The sequence below is a fragment of the Nanorana parkeri genome, unplaced genomic scaffold, assembly GCF_000935625.1.
Source record: "Nanorana parkeri isolate BGI_ZX_2015 unplaced genomic scaffold, ASM93562v1 scaffold1345, whole genome shotgun sequence".
Lineage (NCBI taxonomy): Eukaryota > Metazoa > Chordata > Amphibia > Anura > Dicroglossidae > Nanorana > Nanorana parkeri.
Genome location: NW_017307613.1, coordinates 1 through 4,472, shown reverse-complemented (window position 1 = coordinate 4,472; position 4,472 = coordinate 1).

The following is a 4,472-nucleotide window of genomic DNA, read 5'->3' as shown; positions in this document are numbered from 1 at the left end:
GTTTGTCCCAAATTTAGATTCACTTTAAAATTGGGGGGGGGGGGTTTGGACTTTTGCCCTTAATGTCACTTTAATAATGCCATCAGAGACTTGACAAATATCATTCGAAATTTCTTTTGGATATAACATTCAGTTTTGGAATGAATGGAGTTTCATGAACGAAAACCACGTCCCGCAATAACGGGAGTTACATTATGTCGGCCCAGCCAATCAAGAGGACAAAGACGTCGCACCCAGAAGAAGGGTGGGTGAGGATGACAAATATTATATATTATCATAATATTAGTTAATAAAAATAATATTAAAAAAAAATCTCATTCTTTTTCATGGAATGAGGAATGTCTTCACCTCAAATTCCCCACAACGTCTTGACCCTTTTGTGACCTCTCCCGAATTCTTATATACACTGGGTTAGGGTTGGGTTAGGCAATCTGGGCTGGTGCCGGAGGGAGGTTCAGCTTGCGTCCATCCTCTTCATCACTAGCATGTCCAATTAGTTTATAAGCCATTCAATTAATAACACGCTGCCTGGCTGGTTACTCCCCTCCCTGAGTGCATTGGGGGCTTTGAGTTTGTGTCTTTTTCAATATCAGCTGAAGTTGATCTGAAAACGTACTCGCTGAGAGTGGAATACAATTGAATGAACAGACTGAGAGGGTACACCGTGATTTTACTTGTTATGCTTAGCTGGTGTAATTGGAGAACGGACTTTACCTCGCCAACTGAAATAGTCAATTGGAAGCCATCAGGTATTTTGACAAGAACACTGAAAAAAAGGTTAGAAATGCTGAATTTAACTCCGCAGACCGCAAGTAAAGATAATACCGAATTAATATCCCTGGGGATGGAAGTGATGAATGCTTAGAAAGGGTCAAGGCCAACACATTATAGAAGTTTGTACGCCGTTCCATACAAAAATGGTAAGGCGGCTTCTGAGATTATAAATTGGTCAGTGCAATGCCGGGCCAGCAAATGTTTTATTATTGGTATTGTACGTTACATTTGCTACTTCTCAGCGTCAGCCAAGGTGTCAGGTTCATTCCTAGACTAAACAAGGCCAGAAAACAAAATCCAGGCTCTTGCATTGCGTATCGCTCCCCTGAAATACGGCAAGAATCATATTCTTTACACTCTCCTTCTCTAAATCCCCCCTCCCCGATTTATCTCTCTCTCTCAATGGTGAAATAAAATTAACTTCGGCCCCTGGCAGTACTCAACAGTCCTTTCTTATTTTTTTACCATCTGTTATACTCATATTCCACTGAAACCTGACTTGTCATATTTGTCAACATTCTGGATCCACATTAAGACTGACCATGTGTTCTAGCCAGTAAATTGCTAAATGCATCTAAAGTTCACAAAAGCTACGTTCAAGGCATTTCCATCAGTTCCCGATACCTAGAAGGCACAGAAATGATCATTATGGGCCCGTTCACACTAGCCGCCAGCTAAGGCTGGGTTCACACCAGATGAAGTGCGTTCCCCCCTGATTCTCCCCCGATTCGCATTGCGGCCGGCTCACTTTTTGTGGGGCAGGGGGGGCGTGGCTAGCCATGGAAGTGATGGGCCTAGTATGACTTTTGGGGGAAATCCCACACACTTTTTTTTTAACTTGGGGTCCCTCCTAAGTTTCCTACCAGAGCTAAATGGTCTGGTATGGATCGGGAGGGGGACCGCACGCTGAGTTTTTTTTTGTTTAAATTTTGCGTGGAGAACGGTCTGCTTTGGCACTTCAACTGAGACTTCGGCTCAGACGAGCCGAAGCATATACGTTTGGCTTGGCTGAGCTATTCGGCTGCTTCTGCACGGGCTATTGTGAATCGCAGAACCGAAGGGCCCTGGACTAGCCGAAGCTACAGCTATATCTTTCGGCTCCTTTGTGAATAGCCACCTTAGTTTACCACGCACCTACTGTGCATTACAGTGCGGCAGGTACATAGCATGCGCTACCTTTTTCAACTATTGTAAATTTAACTGTGTAATAAAATAATTGTAGCACACCACTTAGAACATGATGGAAAACTATGTTTAAGGACTGAAGCAGTGGAGAGCAGGGAATATTATGCTTGGGGTATATCAGGTTTCTTTAACTGACAGCTCGAAAGCCACATGAGGGCTCAGTTTCCTTGATGTGAGAATTGCACTCCTGGATAGTAATTTGTCACCACCCGGCAGAAAATCTAAAACCAGCACCATGTACCACTGTCTTGACGTAAGATACTAATGGAACTCTTATAATGGCTACATTCTGGTAAGAGTGGATTAACATGGAGTGGAAATGTACACAGTTACAGTGAAGATAAAGGACTGACATAATTGCTTTATATCTTGTCACACTTTACGCTATTTTTTTTGCTGAAGATTGCCCTTTTTTTTTTGTTATATTACAATATTTGACATAGAATGTTGCAATGTGAAGTTTAACTGTAAACAGGTTGGGGGAAAAAATAGTGGGGAAAAAAAAAGCACCTTGCGGAAAGTTCCATCTTCGGCATCTTTCTGGTAGATATGCCAGGCTGAGAGTAGTGTAAATTACTGCCAAGATTTTGGGCAACCATAGTGGAAAGTTCATAAAAATTGGTAAAAGATGTCCACAAAACTGTTTGTTCTGCATTATTTTAAATTCAGTAAAATGGAGTAAAAAGAAGATTGTCCAGGCCACCACAAACTCCACACTACAGCCCACATTTAATGAATTACCTGTAAGATGCAGGGACAGTGTGAAGTAAACACTGCAGTGTGCAGAAGAGAGCATTTGCAACCTAAAATTGGGTGTACATGAGATGAATTTTGGCTGGTCCCCGATGAACCAGAGGAAATTCGCCCAGTGGGCGCCTCTGTCGACACCCTTCCACCCAGCATCTCTCGATCGGCTGATCAAAGGAGCTGGTTGGACAACTGTCGCTCGAATGCAGCTAATCAGCTGCTACTTCCACTTGGGTTTTCTATACAATGCAAACAGAATTGATGGATGAATCTGCTCTTTTTTTTTAGTGGAACCAAGAAATAGAAATGTGTATACCCGACTTAAGTCAATCACTTTCTGATTCACAGCAATTGCATTAACTGCTATATACAAATGAAAAAACAAAAAAAATCTAAGTATATTTTCTTTACCCTAAAGAGATTTATAGTAAGTATACAGGCAGATCCAGCAGTTTAAGGACACGTTCAATATTAATATTGTATCTTAACACATTTGCAGTATTTCAGCTCATTTGTCCAGCAGCACATTTTGAAAAGTGCAGTGTTTGGCAAAATGCAGACTCTTCTTTTATTTTCCTCTTTCTTTTTTTATGCACCAGTCCACACATGTGCCATACATGTGTTTTAAATCACATATACTTCTCTGTGGTTGACTAGAAAATCTGTTTGGAAATACAGCTGAAATTTACCTGGACCACAAATGTAAGTACAAAATTGACTTTTTTTTTTTAAGTCAACTCTAAGGAACAATCTTACATAAAAAAAACTGTCAGAAAACCTATTGTAAGAGGAATTTTACCCTTATCTTTGAAATGGTGTTTAGTGTTGACAATCTACAAACATATGCATATAGATAATTGCTGCTTTTTATTCTTTGCATACCTTATTTTTCTTTTCTTCCCCATTCTTGTCACAGTGGTAATTTTTACTAAGGGCAGATTAACAGATCTCCCTTTACTTCCTGGAACTCTGTCACATGTGACTAGACATGTGACCATGCACATCATCTCAGGGGAGGAAAATGCCTTTTCCAGAGATCTCATGAGATTACAGATGACATTTTCTAGCAATGCTCTGCTGATGTAATCTTCACAGGATGCAATGCTTGGGCACATGACATCACTAATGCTCAAGAGGACCAGGAAGTGGAAAAACAATCATTGTAACTAGAAGAAAAATATGTTTGTTTAACTAATGAATGTAAGAAGATTTCATATCAGCATGCAGAGCTAGACACGTAAGATTCATTTTGTTCCGAATTGAATATCGGCATATTCGGACATTCGGATGCATCTGAATTTCCGAATGAAAGAAATAACAAATCCGAAACTTCTTCCGAATGTCATTCTGAATGAATTTATGTTGTTAAAGGGCAAATTAACAAAAAGAAAAAAGGGTGGAGTCCCCTTACAAACCCCTACCACACTCTTGACCCGAGCAGCAGCCTGGCAGAGCAGGAAAGGGGGGTGAGCGTACGCATACCAGGCCACATTCCTTCAACATGGGGAGGGTGCTTTGCCAGGGGGGACCCCCTGGAAATGCACCTTGTCCCCATTTCTTCCCCACAATCCTGGCCCAGTGGTTGTTGGGGTTTGCGGGGAGGGGGGCTTATAGAAATCTGGGGGCACCCTGATTCCTATAAGCCCCCCTGTGTATATGTATGTATATATATACATTTTTTAAATATATATATATTTTTATACACTGTATGTCAGGGGTGCCCATATGGTCGATCGCGATCTACCAGTCGATCGCGTAGCGATCAC